The sequence below is a fragment of the Ammodytes marinus genome, assembly GCF_949987685.1.
Source record: "Ammodytes marinus genome assembly, chromosome: 11".
Lineage (NCBI taxonomy): Eukaryota > Metazoa > Chordata > Actinopteri > Uranoscopiformes > Ammodytidae > Ammodytes > Ammodytes marinus.
In genome coordinates this window covers 8921000-8933149 of record NC_137215.1, presented here as the reverse complement: position 1 = coordinate 8933149, position 12150 = coordinate 8921000, and the positions used below count along the sequence as shown (strand labels likewise).

Below are 12150 nucleotides of genomic sequence, written 5' to 3'. Positions count from 1 at the left end.
GTGTAAACAGATGACTGTTGCGTTGTGAGTTGTCACCAAACAAGAGGAAGGACTTCAGTCAATTGAGACAACTATTTTTTTCAAACTTGAAATACAGTATTTGTTTTGTTTCTTTCAGAAAATAGTTTGCATGGAGTCAAAACATATGGATTACACTGAATAAATGACTAACATTGAGTCAATGTCAAAGTGTTTTACATTTACAAACACTGACGTTATTTTTTCTTGGACTGCACTCTGTATCTGCAGTCTTGATAATGACAAAGCATTTCGGATAAAAATAATTGTGTCCCTTTAAACATGTGACTCGAGACCATGGATGCTCTTGCTTTGTTATACTGCCACTGCACTGCCACCACAATCCAATTCAAAAAGTTTCATGCTTGCATTTAACCCCTGGCTTGAGACGGGCACTTGTGTATCATATTTAATTAATGCACAGTATCCATTTGAAGCTTAGCTGCCTGGCGTGCTAGCTCAGTGTTTCATAAGTAAACCATGATGGTGTAACTGGATGTGAGAAGAGGAAGTGCTTGTGTTGTCACTGTGTCTGAGAGAAGAGGGAAGAAAGTGACTGTGTCTAAGGGCAGTATAGCTCTCATTAAAATGAACAAAGAGCTGTTTCAGGAAAACCCTCACAGGGAAGGACACAGAGATTTGCAGCTGTAGCAAACCGCAACCTTAACATAACCGTATTAATAAGCACAATGGTTTGTCAGATTAGACTGGAGCCACGAAACTTTTTAAATATTTGCAACCCAATAAAACATTTATAATATCATATATTTAAGTTTAAGAGTCCGGATTGGACTGAGTGTAGCACTGTTTGCTTGATTCACAGTCTATCAAGTTTCAACCTTCTTTAACTGGACTGGTGTAAGGAACAAGCTTGTTACTCTTGGTTGAGCTCCAGTAGATCGTGTGGTGGAGCTGTAATTGCAGTGATTATTATCTCGTGCCCATGTTTTCACCTATACTGTGCAACAAAAGTGTCATTTTCAGGGTCCTCAAACTTGAGGCTTTGGATTACTCTGCTCCTCTTTCGATACGAAGGCAGGCAAATAATACTTTTCAGCTTTTTCCCCTGGCGATAGTCACTCGTGTCATTGAGTGGGTGTTTAAGGCTCTGGCTTTGACATGCTCAGTAGAGCAGTCAGAACACGGAACTATAATATATTTTGTAAAAGACACGACTGCTCCACATTTACAGCATGGCATGTTGACATCTCGTGCTTTATAGGTGGAGTTAGCGATTCCGGAGGAATGCTTGTTGTCAAAATCACTTTTTATCAAAATCAGTGATTATCTCCTCATGATTTGTTTACATAACCTTTGTCTAAAAAACACTTGACAGAGCATTCTCCAGAATCACTGTAATCTACCTTTAAATAGCGGCATTTCGTCTTGGTGTGCACGTATTTTTTTCAGCTGAGGCTGATTGAATCCGTTAGGCAAACTTTCCAACCTGACTAACATAATACAGTCTTAGCTTTCTGTTGACATCATGAAGGAAGGTTACTACATGCATCTGTTCTCTCTGAAGACCTACATTTGTTTACCCCATTAAGCATGAAACCCTGTCTGAGTCGTCTCAGGAAACCACTTACGATATTGGATTTATGTGTCAGGAGTGCAGCATGTGAATAGCGTGAAAAGCAAACTTTAGATTTAAGTTAACTCATTGAATGTGGCATGTGTAAATAGCACTGTTTTGGGCATGTATTTCAAATATGTTGACCAAAGTAAACCATGATTAAAATATTTTTTCCCAAAAAAGTATCAGTGGTAATAGTAATATATATAGCCATGCTTAGCTATGAGCTCAGTGTTGTCTGTTTGGGTATATGCATTAATCATTGAACCACAGAGTTCTGGGTGATGATTGCGCTCCCATAAAGCTTTAATGGCCTGCATGTTTCCCCTCTTACTCAATGGGCAGAGTGGCACAGAAAGGAAGTGCTTGTGCCTGAAGTAATCGTATGCCGTGAGCAAGTCTAACTTCTTCTTTGGACTGAATTTGCACTGCAGGGCTGAGAGAGAGGAACAATACTCGAAAAGATGAAGATGGTTTCAGAAAAGTCTCCCAAAAGACTTTTAGCCAAGTGAACCGCAGTATGAATAACTTAGCATACTTTTTACATTATTTATATCTATTATCGTTCAGCCCAGGCTTTTTACCATTAATGATAATATATTAAAATTGAAGAAAGCCTAGCCTAGTTCTCCGAAAAGTGTTATTCAGAGTAGCACATTATATATTTCACCTATTATAAATACCTTGGTAGCACTGCTTGTTATTTAATATTTTCTTAAACCCACTATACAAAAACTAGAAGCTAGTTCCAACTTGGAGCTGCATTGTACTCAGATCCGGAGACCAGTGCCATTTCGGCCTCTTTACTCCGATTCATCTTTGATTGACAGGTTCAATAATGAGATTAATGTTAACGGGCCAGGTCAAAGGTCATATGAGGTACGCAGTAACGTTTTTTTTTCTTGGGTTGCGTTCCGAATCGCATACTCTTTCTTTTTTCTATTCTACATACTACATCCGACGATAAAAAGAATCTAGTTAGGATGCAGTAGGCATACTATTGGGATATACTTTACTCTCTTATTTCATCATAACATTGCGCCTTGATCTTGCCTCTTGCTTTTATATCCGTCGCATCCCCGTTTGTTTTCATAACATGGACCTATAGGCTTCGTCGATGTTACGTCACTTCACGTGCGCACTGGATTGTGGGTCAGAATCGCCCAAATAGGATGCACTTTTCAACACTAACAATCTTGGCCGCATGAAGTATACCATCCGGGTATTCTAACCATCCTAAATCTGGCCACAAGAATCGGGACATCCTAAATCTTTTTTCTACATACTATATAGTAGAAAGTATGCGATTCGGAACGCAACCTTAGTGTATACATTTAGCTTGACCTTCTTGTATCATTGGTAGATTCATCAGTGCCACATATAATATAAAATGCACCGGAGTGTAACTCATTACTCTGCTGTTGAGTTTCCACGTTGGAGACATGTTATCTTAAAGAAACGCTCCGTCAATGTCATCTCACTAATCACAGGGAGTGCTCTCCAGCCTGTGGAAATAGCTGTACAATGGAGGAGCTTTGTGAAGTCTGAGAAAATTACTGAAATTACATCTCTCTTGAGTCATCTTCGCTTGGGTGTGGAGTTTTCATGACGAGGGTGTTAACCAGGCCGGGACTTGAGCTGTACAATGCAGTGTTTTTGGACCCTAATCTGTTGCTTAAAGTCAGGGAGACTTAAAATATTAGTTTTTTTATTTTAACTTATCACCACTAAATGACTGCAGGTTTATTATTTATTATTATTATTATTATAACAGCCCATTATTAATACAATTATTTTCAAAACTATTTGACATATATTTGAGAAACACAATCTTCTAATGTAAAAATATTGAATAGTTTAGTGTTAGTTTAATAAAGGTAAATATATGAAGCCTTGAGGAAGAAATCAAGTTTTAAATCAAACAAGTTTATTTATATACCGTAGCACATTTTAAAATGACAGTTGGCCAAAGTGCCACCAGCGTTAAAAGTCAAAATATAAAGGTGGATTGGTAAATTCAAGAGCTTGTTTCACGGACAAAGCTGCCATTCACAATTTTTATCACAAAGACATGTTTTTGTTTTTGTTTTTTAAAGTGTTAACTAGATTTTGCCACAAGAATTGCTACCAAAATCATGTCAAGCCCACAGACTATTTTGATGTTTTTGTCTCTTACTCTCAAAACCTGGCCTTTGTCTCTAAATAGTAACCTGTTTCTTGCAACTTTTTACGAGAGGCAGTACTTAACCATTTCCTTTAAAGCCTCATTTATGAAGGATCTTTTTGACCAGGTTTACAGTGCATGGGTTAAATAAGGTGGTGCCTTTAATGGCAAACATGTTTATGTTCAAATGCCAAAGACTTTAGGACATTAGGAAAAGTTGAGCACGGCTCCCAAAGTACGGGGGAATAGAAGTGTTTTCCATACCTTGTTCATTCTTTTTCCCCAGACTGAGTGGGACTACTCCAGCTGGGCCCAGTGACTAATTTGCCTCTTCTTCTCTACTTTCTGCTCGGCTGCGTCACAGCGGCCAAGTGTTAACAATATGGCTTTGTGTCACACACCTGTGGGCAGTGGGTCTCTGTGAGAGTGGGAGTCAGGGGCAAAATGGGCAGGCTTTCTTTCTCAGACTCAAGCAAGGCCATATAATAACATCACAGTAAAGTCTTTGTGTAAATAGTGATGAATAATTCCAAAACATACCCAATTCATTGGTCTAATATTACAGCCATATTTCATGGACAGAATTGCGCTTGTACATAGTAGTTACTTTAGTTAAGCCACAGTGTTTGTGATTACCCTTCTTTTTAGTTTTCTTCTATTAGACAGAAAAGCGGATTCTTACAATTATATTGTTGCAAGCAAGCTGTGGATGTAGGCCTCAAACAATGTTTCTCAAGACTTGTATAAGTTTTTGTATGGTTGGAAGTAAATAGAGTGTTAATGTTTTAATGTGGAGATAAGATAATGCAAACATTGGGCAAGTGTATGGCACAAATGGTTTCATGTATATTTCATAACGCAGAGTCCTCTTCTCAGACATACTCTATAGTCTGCACGGATGCAAACTCCCACTCATTCCACTTCTCTTTTTTTGTGTGTATATTCATGCATTTCAATGATTTTACATTTCAGCCTCAAACAGTGAGTCAGGGAAAATGTGCCTCTTGCTGCTTTACAACAGAATAGTAACTGTAGAATAGCTTTTGGCCTTGGTTTAACTTTTGTACATTTCTAAACTTTGTATTTTGCTTTATTCTTTCAGATTTCCATGATCTCCGCCTTGATCCCAATCTACAGCTCTGACACACCTCACGACGAGCTCACACACCGCTGCCATCCTCAGTCATCACTCCATCCAGTCCAGTGCCGTTATTGATTTTTTCAAAGAAGATGTGAGTAGGAGAGGGAGAGGGTAGAAACCCCAATAAGTGAAAGGAATCGGGACCACATGGCTGCTATGAACCGACGGGTCAACTGATACGGGATCGCACCGGCTTTGCTTGGAAGTGTAAGTCTTTTAATAACCCATGTGACCACACACCAGGTCAATCCTCTTTCAGGGGGAGATCAATTGAAATCCAATCCATTAATGGGTAAATTACCCAATAATTGCGGCATCTACTTTCGAGAGGAACTGGAGTTCTAAGCATTTCTCCACATTGATTATTCTAACCTTAACAATCCAGCCGACGGAGAAAGGCTTGAGGATGAGATAGGCAAAAGCATCCCTAGTGTTCGGTATCTTGTCTATTGTATAGGATGTGTTGCCAAACAATGTTTTGTTAATTGTATGACATGTGTATTTTGAAAGGCAGCCTTGTTGCGAAAGCCTCTGTCATATGTGAAATATAGAGAAGTGCATTTGAAGATATAACAGTGTCGTACCACACTGTACAGCTTCCTTTTGACTGCCTCTGTGTACTATGGATGTCTGTGTACCATTATGGCTGTTATCTCTGAACCCAGAATCTAGACATTTATCTCCCCCAGCTCACTCCTTTCCCCCCTCTCTTGTCATCTCATCTCCTCTCTTATCTTTCCTCTATGCTGCCATGCTTTACTGACATGTGTGTGTGTGCACTCCTTCCATTCTTTTCCTGGCACTTGACAGCGGAAGTGGTGGCTGTATTTGGTGTTCCCTTTTTTTCTCTCTCTCTCTCTTTCACTGCCTTTGTTCTGTCTCTCCCGAGATACAAAAGAAAAATAATATTTGGTATTTTTTGTGTACAAGACATGCCATCTATTCTGTGCCAAGCACAAAACGTGGATCCGTCTTTGAGGCTGTATTGATCTGTGAGGGATCTGGGACATGATGGATTACCGCTATCTATTTGATATATTCTGTTGCTGTTTGAGATACCTCTAGAAACAGAACATTATTTACCTTTGTCAGAGAGCAAATCGCTATCCTGCAGTACAAATGCTATCCATGTTTTAAATAATGTCAAAGATATATATCCATATTAGACTTTAATTTACCTCCATCATAAGGTCAAAATTTCAAATGATTCAGTACTTTGGATTATTACCAAAAACCTGCAAAATTATTATATCAAACTTAAGCTGCCTACCTTATAGTTAGTCCTAATTAGCATTCTAAGATGCTATACCAATGAACACGGTAAACATACCTGCCAAGCATCAGTGTGGCTGTAGACTCTTACTCTATTGCACTGTGTCTACTAGCACAACGTAAAACTGTGTAGTAAATGGACAGAAGTGCAGAAGATCAGTTTTTTAACCAGATTTATGTCAGACAGTTGTCATTCATGTAGATCAGATGACATAGCAATCAACTGTTGGCGTTGCCTGTGTCTAAATGTAGTTTTACATAACCCTTTCATTAACTCAAATGTGCAATGTAAAACACAGTGCATGCTGGGATAGGCTACATGCAACCCATAACCCTAAGCAGGATCAGCAGTGATATGATAATGGATATAATGTAAACGAAAAAGCAGATTTAAATAATCCATTGTATTGCAGCTGTTTGACACTTTGTGATTTAATAAAAAAACCTTTGAAAAAAAAAAAAAAAGCAGATTTAAGCAGGTTGGGATTCAGGGTAGAGTTTGATTGTTAACAAATATGACACATCAAACAGAAAACAAACACGTATGGCATTACATGGGTCAGTGATTGTGCCATTTAAAGTACTTATATGATACAGGCATGATTGGCAGTGTTTTGTTTTCTACATTGTGCTGATTTTAAGTCTATCTTTTTCAAATGACTAAAACTATCTCGTGGGTGTTCCATGTTTTGTCTGTATGCTTTATAGGTTAATAGATATAAAGAAATATTAGAAAGCTAAGCTAACCCTTGACGTTCCTGGCTGTGAAGCTGAATTGGATTGCACACAAACACAGAGCTATAATGTATTGTCTTTTATATAACCAAATGGACCGTGACAGCACATGTATTAAAAGAACATGAAGCTGAAACACGGGGACAGACTACAAGGAGGAGGAAAATAGCACGTATGAGTTGTACAATTTTAATATGCGCTGTGCTAGCCCCGGCATCGCAGGAGCAGCTTCAGCAGCAGTGAAACACAACGATAAAGCGTGAGTTCTCCTTAATCTACAGCATCAGTTTCCATTCCACAAGAGTACTGCGGTGTGCTTTTTCCAAATTCAGCGCTCAATCTGTTAAAGAGAGGGATGGAGGAGCCCAGAGTCAAGGTTGGATGTGTTTATCACAGAATACATTTGTTATCTCTGTGACTTACCATCAGGATACACACAACCATTCTTAACCGTGACATTAGATTTAATCTGCCGTAGCCTGTGAGACTATTTCATCAGCAAACTCTCTCATGAAGGGACGATAAGCCCTACAGGTTTGACTAGATAACACAAGAGCCAAATCACTTTGAAGCTACTGTTACCAGCATAGGATCTGTTAGTATCTAAAAAAGCTATTTATTAAGAGATCTATCGTTGATTTAATGCTGCTATGTACTTAACATTTTATCAGGTGCATTTACGAATTGATATACTTGCACCGTAGCCCATACAGCATGTCTTACACATGCACACATCATGATGCATTGTTCTGAGTGAAGCCGGCATATCATTCATTATTTATATGAGACAATTAACTATGGCCAGGAGGTTGACATTGACTCATTCGATTAGGTTTTAAAGTGTTTTATAATTCTGCACCGATGTTTGCATTTTTTCGCAGCAACCCAGATGTGCTTGCATTTTTTTAATCCAACAGATTCTTGATTTATTGCAAAAGGGGGGAATCTGTCTTCTGGTCACGTCTGCAGCTGGGTTCAAATCTGTAAGGACAGTCATTTTATAAACAACACAAGAAAACACCTCTCACCTGGGTCATTCACCTTTATATGTGTGTGGTTGGAAATGGATAATGCATCACCTTCCTCGTGCACAGTGTGGTTTGAATTAATGATGAAGATGAGTGAGCAGGCCAGGCTGCAGGTCGCCCACGGGGAAAGATAGACATTCCCGTGGTTGGAGTTTCTATTTCCGATGTCTATTTTCTGTTAGTCTCATTTTATGGTTTTCGTGTGAGAGCGAAGGTGAGGGAGATGTGGAAGTCAAGCATGACAGATTCATTTTAGGGTGCTGAGAGTCGATTTGAGAGATGAACAGTACTTTCACATATATATATATATCACTAGTATGTCTTTTTCTACAGCTGTCTCACATTTAATGCACATTTGTGTGCTGATCTCCATCTCATCTCTGTTTGCAAGCATAAAGCATAGCAGAATCGATTGTTGAATAAGGCATATTCGTGCTCAAAATATTAACATTACCCTCCAGGTTCAACCAGCATGTCACGCATACCGAATGGTAGCGTTGCATCACGCATGGATGGGAAGACTTTTTCTTCTGCGCTCCCAACTCAAGTGATGCAGTATAATTGAATTATATAGGGGAACATTAATGTCAAACAGGTGCTGGAGGTTGAAGTCATCGCATTGTTGTTATATGAGACGTGAAGTAGGGATCTGGAATGAATGATGCAATAGCTGGTGGAAAGGCCAATTATGCCGTAGCGTATTTTTGTTTAAAAATGGGTCAAAGCAGCAAATCATGTCTTAATAAGAGGGTCAGATGACATCATTGAGATATATAAATAGATAATAGTACATGACATCTCATGAAAATTAATATATGATCATGACGATTTAATAAGAGAGAACAGTTCAAGTCATGTCCAGTGAATGTCACCATGACTTGGTTAATTTTTTATGTAATACAGCAACAGAAGAATTGCAGCAATTCTAAGCCCTGTATGCAGGCTGAAGGTATACAAATTGTGTTTATAATAAAGGACTTTTTTGTTGGATGAAACTGAAGAGCTTTACATACAAGATACTTTCATCCACAACCGGAAAAACCTTCTTCCCTTTGAGCTAACAATAAAAGACATTTGTATGTATGTTAAACAAATGTATGGACATCTTCTGGCCTACGCTGCCTTTATGCAATACGATGTTGACTATTGCTTCTAGGGCCCGACCGATATGGATTTTTGAGTGCCGATGCCGATACCGATTATTTTCAGAGAAAAATTACGATAACGATTAAATCGGCCGATTATTTATTTTTAAAAATCCCCAAAATATATATTGAAAAAAATTACTTTTTGAACCCTTACATATATATAAATACTTGTTAATGTCGATAGGTGTACAGGAACTTTTTATTTATTGAAATGTGCATTGTCTATAAAAAAAAAAGTGTTACAAAAATGTCTAAAGTGACATGACGCATTTTTAAACTCAGACATTAAGCATTTTATGTAACTGCACCCAACCCTCTGGAACTCCCTCCCTCCAAACATCAGCATCTCAGACAAGATAAACTCATTCAAAAGTCAACTCAAAACTCGCCTCTTTAAGAAAGCATAATTACACCTGACTCCATTCCAAACCTTATCTTTAATTTGACTGTATGTTGTTTTCTTTTTCTACAAGTATGATATTCTGTATGATAAGTGTCCTTGAATGACCTCCAATAAAGCACTATATAAATTCTATCAATTACTATTAACAGTCAAAAGATGACCAATGACTCTGCTATTGGTGTCAGGGGGAACTGTCAAGTGTGAATGAATCCAATGTATTACAACACACCTGCTGCTGCTGTTGATAGGCTATAAGGTCAATGCTATGCATGTAGGCTACTTCCGGGGCAGCAATGCATCTCACTCAACATGATTGCTTAAAAAACGATATATCGGTCGGGCCCTAATTGCTTCCTCTGCTAAGTTTTGTTATCAATTCCCTCTGTTGGTCAGAAGAGCACACTGCAATACAAACAATGTCAACAGATTCAGTTCTGTTATATTTTTCTTTCTTTTAGCTAAGTCTATTTTCTCTTCAGCAGTACAGCAAAACAATATAGATCAAATTCATCACTTTTTCATTTAACCGTGCCATTTAAAAATAATATTTTCTACATTCCACTTCTGCTCATTCATTTCCTGAGGCTATATGGTGTGTATGGTGTAGCTGCCAGGAGATGACAGATAGGCAGTGGCCTGAGCGCTGACCCGTACGCACAGCATGCCTTGCAGCATAGAGCTGCAGGATGGGTCTCTGTGAGTGAATGTGACTCGCCCAGTGGGGTGGAGTGGGGAACAGGTGCCGACACTGTCAGCTTGTTAACACTAGGGAATGAATTGGCTCCTCCGACAGAGTGTGGCACATATGCAACACATAGCCTTTGGCTGTGGGACGTATGTGCAGGCATGCATACATGAGAAAGATTGGGGGGGGAAAAGCAGTGTGTGTGAGTATGTGTGTTGTAAATCCCTAACACATTTATGATTCTGGGACATTGGATGCAAGTAAAGGGCATTTGATTTATTTTTCCAATTATTATTAGACATAAAATTAGATAAAGATAGAAAAATACATATCAGACTGGACTGTGAACATTACTAATGTCAGCAGCATCCTAGATGTTGTACCATGTTTTACTTCAAAGCGAAACTTTATAATGTGCAAAACACAGAGCCCCTAATTTGTTGCACTTTCAACATTTTGTTTAAAGCACATTGTTATAGCATTATTATTTTATGCTGTTTTCTACAAAAGCTTTTTCGGAGATGTAGTTATATGAAACCCCCTAGTGTTATGTGCGAAAATCTCTCTCAAACATCACAAATTAGGCCCCTAGATGACCCATTTCTAGACGAACCAAATTGACACAATGAATTATTCCGTCCCGTCTTGTGGCTTCCATAACGAGAATGGCACTCGGAAATGACTATAAATTAGAACATTCTTTTCCTGCGTCTCATTTATTCTATCAAAGCCATTTACGCAGATGTTCCCAGTTTGCCCAATTTATTCTGTGATTTCTTACCCGCTGATTTTCAAGACGAGGGAGAATAGAGGAAATGGATGTGAGTATGGAGAAATTGGCTGCCACATTTTGGAGATAATAAGACAGGAGGATAATGTGTCGGAATCTATTTAATTCCAGTGTGGTTGTGAGAAGCTTGACTCATCTTTTTTCCTTTTGGAAAGACACTCGAAGACCTTGGCCCTAAATGAATCCCTAATAGCTTCCAGCAAATACAGTTTTTCACTTTTCTCAGATCAGAATGAAAATTCTCATAACTATTAGTTCAACCTCCGCAACATTTAGTCATTTGAGCACATCATAGTAGCAATTTCTCCTTCCTCTGAACTAATTGCAAATGCTTTTGGACATGTAGTTGCTTTCATACAATTCTCTGCTGTTTTATAACATTGTAATTTGCTTATGTCATGTCAGTCAAAATGAACTATACTTATGGATGCTGAATAGTCGTTCCCAATAAAACTAATAGTCTTCATTTCATTGCTTGAGTCATTACATACAAAATTGTTGAACTAGTTACCAAATTCTGTCAAGCACATTTTATACCTTTTCTTTATCATAGATACTTTCCTCGCTGCATTGCAAGGGATAATATCCGTTGTGATGTAGATGAAAATATGTGGCCAGACAGACAGGAACGTCTGGATGTGCCAGAATGATTTACCTATATATGTTCAGTTACAATATGTCCTGTTATATTGTTCACATTTGTGCACAGCTCTACCAAAAGGGTGTTTTTTTATGTTTGTTCTAAATAAGTGACGGAAGTGTATTTTTATTTTGCACAATGCTGTAGAATTGCAAAGAGCATATACAGTAAAAATGTGAAACATACGTATTCAGTGTCTTGTACACACTTACTCCCCTAACTACAGCAATGTGTAACTTTACTGTAGTTTTCAAATGGCTATACAAGTAGTGTATAGTGCTGTCTTGAGCATTTTCAGGTAGTGTCACCGAGTTCTGACCTTTTTTTGCATTGGAAAACACTGACAATAAAACTGTCATAATGAAAACATGACAAAGCCATTTGACTATCTTGTTCATAAACGATGGTGTCAAGACTTCTCATTTTGATGACACTGGCAGTTTCATTGACATGAATACTTGCTTTTGAGGAATAGACTATCCATTTTGAGCAAGTGACGTACTTTTGCAGGTTATCCACTAGGTTTTGCTGTTTGCACTAATTGTTTTGA

General features: G+C 38.3%; 1 protein-coding gene across 1 annotated transcript in view; it reads left to right on the top strand.

The window, feature by feature from the left end:
- The first annotated feature begins 5020 nt into the window (after positions 1-5020).
- The window catches only part of LOC307257362 (receptor-type tyrosine-protein phosphatase epsilon-like), a 19854-nt gene continuing 12724 nt past the window's right edge, over positions 5021-12150 (top strand). The window contains exon 1 of the mRNA XM_080036585.1: positions 5021-5106. The gene's annotated coding sequence lies outside the window, so the exon portion shown is untranslated. The remainder of the gene's footprint in view (positions 5107-12150) is intronic.